The sequence below is a fragment of the Furipterus horrens genome, unplaced genomic scaffold (assembly GCF_987537825.1).
Source record: "Furipterus horrens unplaced genomic scaffold, mFurHor1.1.pri manual_scaffold_13, whole genome shotgun sequence".
NCBI lineage: Eukaryota > Metazoa > Chordata > Mammalia > Chiroptera > Furipteridae > Furipterus > Furipterus horrens.
In genome coordinates, this window is record NW_028327183.1 from 950,051 (window position 1) to 965,696 (window position 15,646).

Below are 15,646 nucleotides of genomic sequence, written 5' to 3' on the forward strand. Positions count from 1 at the left end.
GCTCCGACGAAGTGGATTAGCTGATTCATGTCTTTGTAGGGATTTTTTTAGTGCTTCTTCGCTTCTGAAATACTTGGCCTGCGAGTGAGAACGAGCTCTGAGATTCTCGGCCCAGGATGGAAGGACACTGCCTTCTCCACGGGGGGCTCGGCCAGAGCAGCCTCTCCCACACAGGCCGCACGTGGCCAAAGACCCTCCGGAGTCCAGCGTCCAGGCCACTGTCACCAATTCATCCCAGTCACACACAATGTCTCTTGTAGTGCGCGGCCTTCCCACCTCTGGCCTAGAGCTCCCGCACTCCTGCCCCTGCTCACAGCCTGTGAGCTTCCTGGGGGTTGGTCGCATGAGTGGGGGACAGCACCCCACCTTACTCCTTGTCCCTGACTGTAGCCAGCTCCCCAGGATCATGTGAGCAAAAAGCTACAAACAAGAGACAAGAGAACGGGACGTGGACTCCACCCAGGGAAGGGGAGCGGGCTGTGGGCGCCGGCTGGCCTCTCCTTAGACAGAAGGCCCCGGGTGACTGTGACCAAATGCAGACGAGGTTTTAAATCCAAACATGGCTGGTGCCGCACAAACGACTTCTCAAATACCGGGCCGGAAACAACGTACGCAGCGTATTCTGTTGACATTAACTGAACACACACGCCATCACTTTCCTGCTCTGTCTGCGCTGGACTCTAGACAGAGGGAGCGTGGCAGGAAGCGGAAACCCGGGCAGGCGAGTGACACGCGTGGGAGGGAAGGACCAGGAAGGCCGCCTCCCAGCCCCCGCGGGCAGGACCGGAACTGAACAGAGGCAGCAGAGACCGGGAGCTGCAGAGAGCTAACCCGCCGCGTGAACGTCCCCAGCAGAGGAGAGATGCGTGAGACCCGAACGCAACGTTCCAGCGCGTGGCTCCTCCCCGCGGCTCTGCGGTCCTTCCCTGGGCAGAGTAACGGGCGGGCGGGGACTGCCAGGGCCCCTGGGGTTGCCCCCCGACCCCGTTTTAAGCAGGAGCTGCAGTGACTGGCGGCGGCTGGATCTGGGCCCTGCCTGCCAGGCCCCACCTGCTGAAGGGCCCCATTGCAGCTGTTCCTAGGAGCTCCCCTCTGCAGAGGGAGGGGCTCCAGAAGGGTGAGTAAGAACCCCGAAGCATCAGGGAGCTGCAGGGCCCTGCCTGGGCCTCGCCGGGACTTGAGCTCCAGGGGTCCCCACGCAGCGGGACTGGGCTTGGGGGCCACCCACTTGGGTTGTTTGAGCTGACTTGAGCCGCTATAGCTTCCCTGGAAAGTGGGGGCCCCTGGGCAGCAGGAAGGGGTGCATTTAGACACCGGCACTGACAGCGCAGGGAGTGTGGCTGCTTGCGTGGGCCAGCGTGCGCGTGACATAGGGACAGGACTTTGGGGGCATCCTCAGTGGGCCTCCACCTCCCCTCCCCATGGGGGGAGTACCTGGGCACCCTCCTGAATCGGCGGGCCAGGCTGAATTACCAGGTGATTTTACACGTGGAGGGCATGTGTTTTATGCAACACGGCTCGTAAGCGTGACCTCCCCCTGGGGGACCCCTGCCCCCAGGAGGCGCTGTGAGTCTCCAGCGGGCCGTCCCCGGGCCGGCCCCAGGGACGCTGACGTCACGTCTGCTGCTTTAACATCGAGGGTCTGCAGTGCCCTAAGCCCACTCGCTGACCCGCCTGCAGACGTGTCCTGCGTGTCTGCTCACAGGCAAGGACAGGGGAGGACGGGCCTGCCCCCGACGCGGAGGTGGCAAGGGTCCGCTGTCCCTCAGATCTGGGTCTTACTCTGCGTCCCTTCAGTAACCTCATCACGCACCTGACTCGATGCGCCCGTGTCACGTGCCCGCTGCCTGGGCGACCCTGTTCGTCCCGGGCCCGGGGTTTGGGGGCCCGGTCGGTCCCGCGTCCTGATATTTGGAGCCGCATGGCAGGGTCTCTGCGGCGTGCACGGCACCTCGCAGGTGCGAGCCCCTCTGAAACAGGCAGGGGCGCCCTTTGCTTCCCGCGGGTCCCACCTTCCCCGTGAGGCCCGGCCAGCCCCCGGCAGCACCGCCCTGTCGCCTCTGCGGCAGGTTTCAGGGTCTCCACGTGCAGGGAGACCAGGGGCGTCCGCAGGCAGCCTCCGCAGGCGTGGCGGGCGGCTCTTCTCCATCGGGGCTTCCAGACGCAGCCCTGCACTCCCGGGCTCTGCACGCACGCTCGGTGCCCCCAGCCTCGTCGGCTCCTCAGCCCCCGCTTCTCGTTTGCCGTGCGGTCAGACACCTCGGCCCCAGAGACCCGAGAAGGCTGACGAGAGGGGAGCAACCCCGGGGAGGCCGTGGGGACTGGGAACGCTGATCTTCCCCGTCGCCCCCACCCCTCCCTGTTCTCCGCCCAGACCGGAGATCTGCAGTGATTAATCCATTTAGTTTAATCTATAAATGTGTGAGGGAGTGGAGCTATTTGTTTTAAGTGTAACTCTCAGGGAGAAAATGAGCGTCCCTTCCAATTTCTGACTTTATGCTCGAGAACTAATGAACTGAAGTCTTGGTAAACATTGGCAGGCGAGGCACATGCACAGACCAGGCCTCCAAAGGCGCCGGGCCCCCTGAGAAGGTGCTGATTTTACGTGACGGACCCTGTAGCCTGTCTGGGCCCGTGGCGTGGGAGCCGGATTCCTCAGCCATGATTAGCGTGTGTGAAAGCCTCGTCAGCCAGGCTTCCCTCTCCCTTCTTCTCCCCTCTGCTCCGTCCCCTGGGGCTAGCAGCTTCTGATACACTTAACCGCCAGTCTGTCGTCTCGGACGGGTCAGAGCCGGTCTTTATGGACTTTCAAAATTAATCCGAGACAGTGCTCCCGTGACCTGCCCTCGCGGGGCCGCGGCGCGCGGCTGTTTAATTGTCGGGGTGGCCTCTGGCGGCCGCTTGCCCCAGTGTTTAGCAAGGGCTGGAAATATGGATGTTAGGGGAAACACTGGCAGATGGCTGACCAGGCACTTTTACTCATAACACACCAGTAAAACTTTAACTCGGAAGATTTAGTGCGAGCGCTCCAGCCAGCAAGCTGCAGCCATATGCAGATTTTTTTCAAACTTCTAAACTGATGGTTTTGCAAAGTGTGCATAAGCAGCCTTTATTGATTATGATGTTAAAAATTGAAAGCGTCAGTATCATTTAGCCTGAGACAGTTTTAAAGGAAAAATGAACATTCATTTTCATTATGAACTATGAAAAGGCCAGGGGCTGCTGAGGTCCACATTCATTATTTCTTAAAATCCAGAGAGGAATGCTCTCAACTAGGTGTCTCTCAAAAGAAAAAAAAAAATTTGTGTGCACTCGAAGGGCATGAATCACACGCATAACACCTGCCCACGGCGAGGTTAGCGGCGGCTCCCAGGAGCGGCGTGTCGGCCGCCGCGGGGCCCGGCCCTGGGCGCTGGGGATGGATTTACACGTCGTTCCTACCCGCAACGATGCCCGGTGACGCTGAGGCTCTGACAGGGACCCACCCTCAGTCAGCGGGAGCCGGCGGGCCCTGGCCTTGCTGCTTTGTCTGCGGGGGTCCGGCCAGGAGGGGCCCTCGCAGGGCCGGGCCCAGTGACAGGGCTGGCAGGGACCCTCCTGAGCACAGCGCGGCGCTTCGTCCTCTCCCAGTTTCATGTTAAAAATGCCCAAAGGCAATTATTTATGTTAGAGCGTAATGGCTTAATATATTTTGGGGATTTAAAAAATTTTTTTAAATCTTCACTCAAGGATGTCTCGATTGATTTTAGAGAGAGAGGAAGGGAGAGACAGAGAAACATGGATCGGTTGCCTCCCGTACGCACCCCAAGAGGGGGTCAAACTCGCGGCCTTTTGGGGTATAGGACCCACTGAACCACCGGCCAGGGCAGTATTTTTTTCTTAAAACAGGAACCCATCGTTCCGTTAGGGAGAAGAGCACTAGCAATACGAGAAGAAGGCGCAGGAAGCCCCTCTCCATGGGACCCAGCACCGCAGAGGAGGGAGACTCGGTCCACGTTCCTCTGCACCGGCTACTCCCGTCCACGTGCAGGTGCTGGGGACGCCGGGGCCTGGCGGGGGGGCCCTGGAGCCAGGGAGGCGCCGTGTTTCAGAGGTGGTGGCAAGGCTCTCGCACCCGACCGGGGCCTGAGCGTCGCTGGGACTCCCACGTCCGGCTCGGACTCGGTGTTCAGAGCTGCGCTGAGCTGCTCCATCGATTGTCTGCACGTGACAGACAGGAGAGCTTACTTCGGGAGCTCCGGGCTCTGGTGGGCACGGGGCTGGCACCTCGTCGCAGACCACCGCTAAGAGGGGAAGACGCCCCCAGGTGCCGCTCTCCTAGGAGGACCGCACACGGTCCTGCTTTCGGTTCCAGCCTCCGCCCGATTCCTTACACGAACAAGCCTGCAGCTCTGCTCTCTCGGCTCAGGCCTGGGTTAAAGGGCCCGTATTTGCCGAGGACCCAGCTCGAGGGCAGGCGTGAGAACCCAGAGAACCCGGAACCTGCGTGTCCACATGTCTCTTCGCTCCAGGCTGCCTAGGGCTGCAGCGTCACTTCCGTCTGGGCCCGGAGTCGTACCAGCAGGGCAACGGGGAGTCGCCGACAGAGCCTGTTTCTGTAGCAGACGCTCCGTGGGGCCCCCGTGCCGCTGCTCTGCCCTAGGTTTGCCCCAGGTATCAGCCTTGTCAAGTGGATGGCGTTTCCCAAGGGCCGACCCCATGCCACGCAGGGCTGTGGACAGCCCCAGCGCCAGGGCCAATCCGCCTGTAGGGTTGGATGCCAGCTCTACAGAGTCCCATTTCTCTCTGAGTATCCAGTCGTTAGAAATTCGTTTAGTAGCCAGTGTCACCGCACTAACGGGACGGGACAGGAGGAGCAGGGACTCACCCTCATCCACGCAGCTGTGACACGGGTTTTGGAAGGAGCTGCCCTCCCACGCAGCCTGAGTTCGGGCCCTGTGAAGGGACACCTTAAAATTAAGCACCGCTGGAGGTCAAGGCTCCATTTCTCTTGATGGACAGTGGGAATTTCGTGGAGTGAAGGGGTCCAAAGAGGTGTCCTGGCTCAGCCCAAAGCTTTTCAGCATGGGGACAGGATCCGCTGGGCCAAGGCCCGGGGGACACACAGTGCCGGGGAGCATGTGGACTGCCCGTCAGTCGGCGAGCTGGTGGCTGGAGGGTGTGAGCTGTGTGCAGGCTCCGTGCCGTGACTCAGAGGTGGCACCTGCACTCCAGGTGAAGAAGAGCAGGCCAGCCGGGGTCCCGTCGTCCGGGCTCTCGCCAAACATCTGCATGCACCGCTCAGCCAGGGCGCTGGGAGACACTGCAGAGCGAGGGCAGGTCCAGCCCAGGCCTGACTGCGGAGCTGGACAAGCACCTGCTCCGGCTCCACAGCTGGACACAGCAGCGCTCAGGCCCAGCCGCGTCCCGTGCCCCTACGCCCCCGGCTCGCCCTCACGCACAGGGAGGGGCCTCGGCGCCCTGCCCGCCCTGCACCGCCCCCACCAGTGGTCAGCACAGGAGAGGGCCCCACTCGCTTCTGTCCTCTGGTGTTGGGGAGACACACCCAGCACCATAGGGGGGCAGGGTACCTGCTCAGTCATGTCCTCTGATGAAGATGTGTGCCAGTCCAGCCACACCCTTGGAGTGTCAGAGGGAGCACGTGCACACACAGGCACACACGCACACACAGGCACACACATGCATGCACACAGGCATATACGCGCACATGGGCACACACAGGCACACACATGCCCGCACACAGGCATATATGTGCGCAGGGGCACACAGGCACACACGTGTGCATGGGCACACACAGGCACGCACACGCATGCGCACACAGCCACCTGGGCCTGAACACGACCTGGCTGGTTCCCAGGCCTCCAGTTAGCTCCCCATCAAGAATTAATGCAATACCACGCACACACCATTACTGAAAAATTCCACGCTGTTTTTTGCCAAGTGCTCCTATATAACAGTTTTATCACAAGTCTGACAGCCTCCATAAAAATTCCAGGCATTCTATATCAACAGCCCTCTTTGTACTAAGTTATTAAACATTAAATTTTTATTCGTCATTTGTATTCTGTTATGCAAAATAAGCTCCTTGATAAGATGTGTCTCCCTAATTGGGCCCTGGATGCTTCTTGGATTGGAGTTGTCAGATTAGCTGGAAGGAGAGGCGGTGCGCGGAGCCAGCCCGCTGCCAGGAGGCCAATAGCTCCGCAGCCACGATATTAAGTTAGAGAGGCCAACGGGAGGGCAGCGCCCGGCTCAGGTGAGGCTGCGCATCTGTGCGCGGCTTCTGCTCAGGCGCGTTTCCCCGGCATCAGCAGGGCTGATGGAAATAGATGTGCCCGCTGTTTACGGCGGGCAGCTGCGGGCAGGCTGCCTGGGACTTGTAGGAGATTGAGGGAAATTTGTACTGAGACTAAAATATTGAGCTTTGCTCCCGTCAGCAGTCTCTGGAATCTTATTGTCGAGAACTTTATCTGGTTGTAACCTTCCCCAGGGTGATTTTCATTTGCAGCTGCCCGTTCGTCTCTCATCGCCCGTCCCCCGCTGCCGCCACCGCTGCCTCCGTGCTGGGCGGGAGCTGGCCGGGCGCTGCGGCTCCTCCCGCCGCGCTGCTCGGAGGGCGGGCGGCGGGGCGGCCATCTTCTCTCCCGGCGGCCGCTGCTCCCCGCCCCGTGGGCCTGGGCGCTGGGGACCCGGCGCCGACCCCGCCTGTGCGGGCAGCGCAGGCCACGTGCCCCAGACGCGGTGGGGCCGGCGGGAAGGGTCTGTCCTGCGCTGCCCCTGGTTTCCTGGGGCTGCTTAGGGCACTGCAGCTGCTCCTTGTCCTCAGACACTGCTCAGGGAAACGGGAAAGGAAAACAGCACTTTCCAGGGAGCCTGGGGCTATATCAGTTACTGGGGGGCGGGGGGGGGGCGTGTTCATGCCCTGTGGGCCCCTCTGAGCCGCTGTAGGGTTCAGGGTTTCTCAAAAGTGGTGTGTGTGTCTCTGCGTGTCTGTCACTGTGTGTGTGTGTCTCTGTGTGTGTCTGTGTGTCTGTGTGTCTCTGTGTGTGTCTGTGTGTATATGTGTCCCTCTCTGTGTGTCTCTGCATGTCTGTCACTGTGTAATGTCTCTGTGTGTGTCTGTGTGTCTCTGTGTGTCTATGTGTGTCTCTGTGTGTGTCTGTGTGTATATGTGTCTCTCTGTGTGTCTGTGTGTGTCTCTCTGTGTGTCTGTGTGTCTGTGTGTGTCTGTGTGTCTGTGTGTCTGTGTGTATCTGTGTGTCTGTGTGTATACGTGTGTATCTGTGTGTCTGTGTGTATATGTGTCTCTCTGTGTGTCTATGTGTATCTCTCTGTGTGTCCGTGTGTTTCTGTGTGTCTGTGTGTGTCTCTGTGTGTCTCTGCGTGTCTGTCACTGTGTGTATATGTCTCTGTGTGTCTGTGTGTATACGTGTGTATCTGTGTGTCTGTGTGTCTCTCTGTGTGTCTGTGTGTGTCTGTGTGTCTGTGCGTGTGTCTGTGTGTATCTGTGTGTCTATGTGTGTCTGTGTGTCTGTGCGTGTCTGGGGCAGGAAGGACAGTGGGTTTCGCATGCACAGGATGCCGTCCTTACTCAGGATGCCTCTCACTGTGGGTGAGGTGGGGAGGGAGGGAGGCAAACCCTCTGGGCCACTCCGAAGGTCCCTGTCCTAACAGGGCAGAGCCCCCTGGGCTGGGTGGGCCTCCTGAACAGAGGAGGAGGAGGCCACCATCCAGCCCCCACCGAGGAGGACAGACCCGCGCAGTGTCTCCTTCCCAGGCCCGTGGAGGGCCCTGTTCACTTGCGCAGACAAATCCTCTGGAGGAGGGGGAGGCGGCCCACAGGCGTTCAGACCTCACACTGCTTGGGCGTCCCCCCAGGGTGGCCCCCACTCCCGGGTCACCCCACATAGACGTGTCCATGGAGCGGCGGTTGTAAGCCTCCCAGTAGAGACGCCCCACCATGGGCTTTGCTTGGAGCACGTGGCCTGAGTTGTCCGGGTGGCTGGCCATTGGCTCTGGACCCCAGACAGGCTTCTCTGTGGACTGCTGCCTGTCCCTGACGCCCCTGAGGCAGCTTGTTTCCAAATGCCCGTCTGCTGCCTGCACCCCGCTGTCTCCACGCAGAGCTCCAGCCCAGGGCCTTTCTTCTGGAATGTCTGGCTCACCCTCCCACGGGACACCCAGTCCCTGACGGGCACAGGCCAGACGCTCGTGCACAGAGACGCGAATCCCTCGCCGTCTGTCACTGAGAGCCCGCAGCCAGGTGGCAGGAACTAGAAGGATGGGGACGGGCAGGGAACCCCAGCCTCCAGCCTCTCAGGTAGCAAACAAGCTCCACATGGTTCTAATCTGCAAAACGGAGCCCCGTGTGGCCGCTGAGGACAAAGACACCCGCCGGCCCAGATTCCCGGGGAAGCGCCCGGCCGCCCGCTCCCAGGCCACGCGGTGATGAAAGGCAGACACTATCTACATTCCAAACACACGCAGGTTAATGAAAGATCACTATTTTCTGGTAATCCATAATTCTCCCGAGATCGGGGACTCCCTCCCACACATTCGAGAGCCAATAGCCACTTGGCCTGGAGTGGCCTTCGTCTAGCTCCTGGCTGCGTCTGGACACTTCAGATTTGTGGAGGTCATGTGTGCAGAGGGACGGCTCGTAGAGCACTGACGGTAATATCCCCGGCAGGCTTGGGGGCTGGAAGTCCCAGCTTTGAGACGTCTCATTATCAGCAGGTGCCGCGACGGGGGGCTGGCTGGGTGTGGGGCTGTCAGTCACCAAGGAGCATGGGAGATGCAGCCACTGCGCCGCGGCCTCCCGGACATGCCCCCTCTGCTCAGCGAGGACGGAGGAGCTCAAAGCGACTGTCTCGCAAGCAGTTCAGCCACATCAGGTGAAGCCCTGGGGGACGTGGCCTTGGGGGCGTAAAGTGTGCACAAGCACCATGCGATGGGAGGAGCCCCACAGAAGCCTGCCTTTCTCCAGCAGCAGGCCTCGGGGTGGGGGTGGGGGGTCAGCCCCACTGCCTCAGACTCTGGGGGTCTCACCGGGGAGACCCGGCCGTGGGGCACCAGCCGACACTCGCTGCCACTCTTGACGCTGTTGCAGGTGCCCGGACACCAGCCCCGGGGGTCCTGACAAAGCCGGGCAGGGGTTCGGGGGCGGGAGGAACCCCAGTTTCTCAGCTCCTGCAGGAGGTCCCGGCCAGGGCTGGTCCGGAGGAAGACTCCACCCTCCACAGAACAAAACTGAACCGGACGGGCCGTGGTTCATTTAAAAGGGAAACCTCCTGCCGAAAAAGTGACCATTCAAAGGGGCACCGGTAAGCAGACAGGCACGGGCCCCTGGTGCTGGCGCCGCTGGGGCCTCCCGGCACCCACAGGACAGGACACCTGTGGCGGCCTTCGGGGGCCTCCTCGCAGCACCCAGGGGTGCAAGGAGGGGACGGGCGTGCCCCACGTTCGCTCGGAGGGAAACGGCGCACACGGGCTGCGCAGACCGGCTCCAGGGACCCAGGAGCCCCGCAGAGAGCCGCGGGCAGGGGGGCCTCCGCGTGCCCGAGTCGGGGGCCCTTCCAGAGCAGCGGCTGCCCCCCAACCCCAGCAGCTTTCACCAGGGAGAAAGCACGGGCCAGGCCGTCCGGCTTTTCAGAAGACGCTGGAAATTCAAGCCTCCATTCACTTCTTTATTGTTGAGATCCGGGCCACTGGTTCAGATTCTAAGAACCATGAAGTAAAAACGCTGGGCTTTGGGATGCCCCCTATTACGTCTCCAGGAAGAACTAAGGGATGATTCCCAACTGGTAGGAAGAAACCAAGCATATCCCTCGGTTTCCGCTGTCATGGGTCCGTGATTACATCCCAGGTCCTTTAAATGCTCCCTGAGAGGAGACACCTTCAGTTACGTAAATGACTTTCCTTCCCCAGGTGACAAAGTTTTTCAGAGAAGTGACAGTATTTTCATTGAGTGCTTCACTCATTCATTCAATCGATCCGGGGAGGGAGCCTGGCGGGCAGGGTGGGTGTCGAAAGGCACCTTCGGGTGGGAGGCAGCAGAGAGGAGGGTGACAGCCACCAGTGCGGAGGCCACACGGAAGATCTCGTGACACGTGCTGGGAAGGCCCTGGATGCCATCAAAGCACAAGGGACGGAGGCCCCTCCCTTGCTCCCTTTAAGGGATGAATGGAAGACGCTCAGCGCAGCCAGAAAACAGGAGCAGAGTCTCGCTCACTGTGGGTGCCTCACGAGGGGCCCCAGGCAATACCCTTCCTTCGAACACACGGGGGCACCTGGCCATCCCCAGGGGTCCCAGCACTTGGCCTCCTCCTCCCACTTGGCCCCGGGCAGCCGGGGTAGCTGAGACCAGTAGGCCCCGGGTTGTGAAGACCTTGCCGCGCGTGTTGCTTTGAAACCTTTAAGGGGATTGATTCTTTCTGACAACATTTTCTTAAGGGCTCTTTTACCCGCCAGATGAACGGGAGCCTTGGCGGAGGCTCGTGACTGACAGAATCTCCGACGGGCGGCCTCGGGTCTCCGCAGAGACCTCAGGTCCTGCAGCCGGTCTGGCCGGGCGCGCGGGCGGAAGCAGGGGGCAGACACGGGCCCTGGCTCCTCCTGGCTCTGCTCTCGGGGATTGTCACCTGCACCCACGTTGCCCAGATAAATGCTTCTGAGTTTTTAGTTCACACACATTTTTTGAGTCTCCAGGATTTCCATGCAGGACGATGAGAAGATGCACAAGGAAATGTAACCGGGTGTGGGCAGCTCAGCAGGGACATGAGCGGCAGAGACCCGCCCCCCTGGGGGGCTCCAGGGCCTCGGGACAGAGCGGGGCCGGAGGAGGGCCCCCGGCAGGAGGGACACTCCACTCTCACTCCCGCCCCGTCCAGATGGCTCCTGAGGTGCAACCCACAGCCGCACGAGGGCGAGTCCCCTGTCGCGGCGGTGCCTGCAGGCCTGAGCGGGGTGGGGGGCGGCTGGGGGGGCACTGTGGTGTTGGGGCTGAACGTCACCAGCTAAGAGCATCCAGAGGCCCTGGGTGGCCGGGGAGCGTCAGAGGGGCTCTCCAGGAGGAAGTGGCCGGCACACGTGATGCCGTCATGTCTGATGGTGGCAGGGGGTGGGTTGGGGAGCGACAGACTGGAGGTCACTAGTGAACTGCTGGTGTGGGGACAGGGCGGACAGGGAGGGTGCTCTCATCCCCACCAGCCAGGCCCGCGGGCGAGGTGCTGGCAGTGACCACAGGGAGGGATGCGTGGATGGAGCAGCCGGGGGCGCTGCCCACGGGAGTCCGCGTCTGCATTTAGGGGTGTGGTCGTGGCCGCAACGCTCAGAGTCTGTTAAACAATGAGGTGGGTCTGGGCATCGTCGGCCGAGCAGCTCAGGGCCGGACTCTGGTGTCTGGGTCACAGCTCGTGCCATGGCCACCCGCCCACCCGCCGTCTAGCCATCTGAGTGCCCAACTGTTTGACTGAGCCGGCCGGCTGTGGTGTCTGATGCAGGGAGCCCTGCTGGGGGCCCCACCTGCCTCCTCAGACCCCAGCACACACAGCGCGGGACACAGGCCTGCTCCGGCCCCAGGTGCGGGCGGCTGTCAGGCCTCGGGGGCTGGATAGGAAGAGCGTGCTGCCTCCCCACGCTTTGGGGTGACTCGTTCTGTTTGACCAGACGCACTGAGGGCACCCGGGTCAGTTTTATTTGTGGCATTTAATCACACGTTTCATTGGTAGCACCTGAGACGAGAGGGAGGCAGGCCCTGCCTTAGGTGAGCTCAGCTGACGGCTTGCCTCGGGCCGCTCCCTCGTCTCTTCCTCCTGGCCGCGCAAGGGTCCCACCACCGTGTCCGGGTCTGACCAGCAGCAGCCCTTCTACACCTGCGGCCGCTCAGGCATCTCACCCGGAAACGCAGGCCTGAAGGCAGGAAGGTAACATGGGCCCCCGCATCTTTCCAGGAAAAATCGGGACCCAGGGAAAATGGGTGGGCGCCCCCCCCCCCCCAGGACCCTGACGGAAAGGTGGCCTCCCGAGGACCCCAGAGGAAGCTCCGCCAAGCCTGGAGCTGGGTCCTGGCCTGTCTCCAGGCCGGGCTTCAGAGAGTGACATGACAGAGCCAGTCAATTACAGATTCTTCCAGGAAGGCTGCCAGAGAACTTGACATTCCACATTCCCTCTCCCATTGGCAGCTGTCACCGCGGGTAACAGAGTGCAGGCGCTACCTTCGGCTTCCTAGGGGCCTGGGCTCGGGGTTGAGGAACACCGGCCGCGTCCCTGACAGCGCGGGGGCCGGGGAGGGGCCGCAGCAGACGCAGCCGTGACGGCGCGTCACTGCGGGCCGGGGGCAGGACGTGCTCCGGGTGCGGCCGGGTCTGGGAAGCAGGTGGCTTTGGCTTCGGGGCCGTCATGTCTTCTGCGTGAGTGTCCTCATCACTCGGCGAGGGCGCTGTCCTGGGTGGGGATGCAGATGGAAGAGGCGGGGAAACGTTTGCAAAGGTCGTTAACCGGCTGTATTTAAGGGTACCTGTGCGCGCGTGGGCGTGGGGGAGGAAGCGTAACATGTTTCGCTAACAAACGTGCCCTGTGACGTCGCACCGGGCTCTGCACACGTGTGCTCCACCCCCTCCCCCGAGCCCAGTGACACGCTCAGCCACAGATGCCTCGGCTGCCGCCCTGGAGAACGGCAGCCCTGTGCACACGGACACAGCGGCGCTTTTACCTCACAACGGTGTCCCCACTGAGCCCTCAGTCCTGTCCTGGTTTGCGTCTCTGAGTCACGCTCACGGGCCCGTCGCGACGTCGCACCTGCGCTCCCTTCGCGCTCAGTTCCTCTTGGCCGTGAGCGGAGCTCACTTGGGTGGGAAGCTCCTTCCCTGAAAACCCACCGTGGCCGCCTGGATTCTGATCTCTTCCAACGCTGCGACGGGCGCGCCTGCCTTTGAAGCACATCAAAGACCATTAGGGTTTGCCCTGCATTTCCTGTTCGATTAAACTTTCAAATGAACCTTTTTCCCGGTTGACTCGGACGTGTCTTCTTTGAAGACGAGGGCCTTCTCTGGAGAGTAACTGGGGAGCTGTGGGCAGGTCTGTCTGTGGCGAGAGGAGGTTCTCCATGGCTGGGGCTCTGGGCCTCTCCTCCCGGTGGGTGACACCCCCATCTACCCGCAGGACCCTGGTGGCTTCTCCACCTTCCTCGGGGCTGTCAGCCCTGGGACCGGCAGCCTTCGGTCCGCACTCACAGGCTGTTTCCATCCTGAACTCCGGTGGCATCTCGGTCAAGACGTTGTAGCTGACAGCCACGTGTCTCCGTTCAAGGCGGCCCTCTCCTCAGCAGGCAAGCCGGCCCCAGGCTGACGGCCGTCTGTCCGCAGAGGGGACTTCGGGCAAGTGGGGGCCTCCCACTTAGCTCAGGGCCTGGCACCTCTCAAAGGCTCAGCGCCACCCCCACCCCCATCAGCACTGCCGCCACCTCCACCGCCAGTAATTCGTTTATTGTGTGCCCACCTTGTGCTGGTGGTTGGTTCAAGAGCTTTCCCTGCATTAACGCACTAAACCCCACTCCTGTCTGACGGGACCGCCGTCACAGACGAGGAAACGGGGCGTGGGGGGGTTAAGTGGCCGGCCACCACCGGGGGCTTAGCTGGCGGGGGTGCAGCCAGGGTCTCCTGGCCCACGGAGTGTGTGTGCACTCACCCCAGTGTGTGCTGCGTGTGCTTGTGTGCTACGCGCCCCTCCCCCCGTGTCCCCCGCACAGCTCCGGCAGCCTGCGGGGCCCGGGGCTGATGGCGCCCAGCTCCGCTCTCCTCCTGACTCTTGAGCTGGTTTGTCACCTTTCAGCAGAAGCGTGGTAGCTAAGTCTCAGCACACATGCCTGAGAATTTCCTCAGAGCCAGCTGCCAGAAGCTGCAGCACCGCCGGGCACGGGGCCGCCTCCCCCACTCGGACAGGGATGACGGGGTCTCCTGGGAAATGGGGCGGCAGGGCTGAGCTGGGCGGCCCTGGCCGTGACCAGCGTGGCTGGGTCCTGAGCCACTTCTGCATCCGTGTTGTTTGCTGAGACCTTCTGATGGTTGGCGCCCCCACTGTGGACACAGGGCAGAAGGGAAGGGGTCTGTCCGGAGGGCGTGTGGAGAGCGATCCCAGGCACGGCTGTGGGCCACGGTGGGGATGGTGGGGGTGGGGCCTGCGGAGGGGCTGCTGTGAGCGTCACGGGACCAGCACACCCCGTGGGCACGCGCGGCCGTAGAGACAGGAGCAGGGACGAGGTCGTGGCCGCTCAGTGAAGCCGGGGCCGGTGTGGCCCAGGACAGGGAGCTCTTTGCGTCGACCGGGGCCAGTGTTTGGAGTCCGCGGGGATGCGTCCGCGCGCAGCTCTCCTGCTCCCGGGGCCGCGCAGCACGTCGCCCCAAGGCCTGCAGGCGGCCGGCGCTGAGCGCCCCTCCGTGTGGACCCCCGCGCTGCCTTCGCTGGCTCAGCCATTCAGCACGTCATCAGAGGCGCCAGGCAGGTGGCAGCCTGCGTGGGCTGCAGAGCCTCCCCTGCTGAAAACACTCTAAGGGGAAAGTCTCTCCATTCTGGTGAGGAAACTCTTTTTATACCCGACATCATTTCAAGTATCTTACCTTAAAACGTAGGTTTCCTTGTTAAAGGGGCTTCCAAAGCAGACAGCGGGCAGCAGAGACTGGGGGGACAGAGGACCTTCCTGCCCAAGCCACCACGAAGGCCAGCCCACCGTGGAGACAGCGGCCTGCTCCTTCCCGGGCCTGAGCAGGGAAGGGAGGACCCACAGGAGAGAGGCGTGGGGTGCCGGCTCCGGGGGCGGCGGCGGCGGCCAGCTGCAGGGTCTGCTCCACCCCAAGAGTGCCCTCCTCGGGCTGTGCAGCCAGCGGCCCCTCCAGGAGGAGCCTTCGCCAAGCACTGACCCGGTTCTGCCGGGGCGGGGAGGCCTTCCACGCTGACGGACGTGGTGTTTACTGAGCGTCCACCACCGTCCAGGCCCGGTGCGTAAAGCTGTTTTTTTCAGAAAGGCAGTTGTGGGGAGCGCCGAGTCCATCCATCTCTGCAAGATCAGGGTCAGTGTCCATTTCTGTAGGCCCGGGGTGAGCTCAGCAAGCGGCCCAGGACGCCCTCCCCAGGTCGTGTCTGGCCCCGAAGCCACGGCCTCTGGCGGCCCCTCCACCCTGGTCTGGCCTCCAGCAGCTGGCATAGTGGCCCCCAGCGCAGGGCCCCCCCTGCTGCCTCGTCGCCCACTGGGAAGGAGGCCTGAGGCTGGACTCCTCAGCCCCCCACCCCCCAGGGAGCCCGCTTCCCTCGCCCTCGGTGCCTATCGGCCTCCCAGATGAGGCTGGCCCTGTGCCGGCCCTCGATGGGCCCTCAGGGGAAGAGGCACCACTCGTCCCTCAAGGCCCACAGAGCTGAAGCCTCTGGTTCAGGTCTCGGAGCTATAAGCGGAGACGGACGGGGACCCCGGCCTGGGGTGTGGCCGCTGCACCGCCCCGCCTCTCTGGAATGGCAGACCCGAGTCACTTAATTCCGGGTGCGTTTTAGAATCAGCTGTAAGTGGCTGGCATTTGAAAATCAGGACCGACATCATCGGAAGCATAAAACTAAGGCGGTGGCGGCGTGCGAGCTGTTCGGACAGCAGGCGCCGACA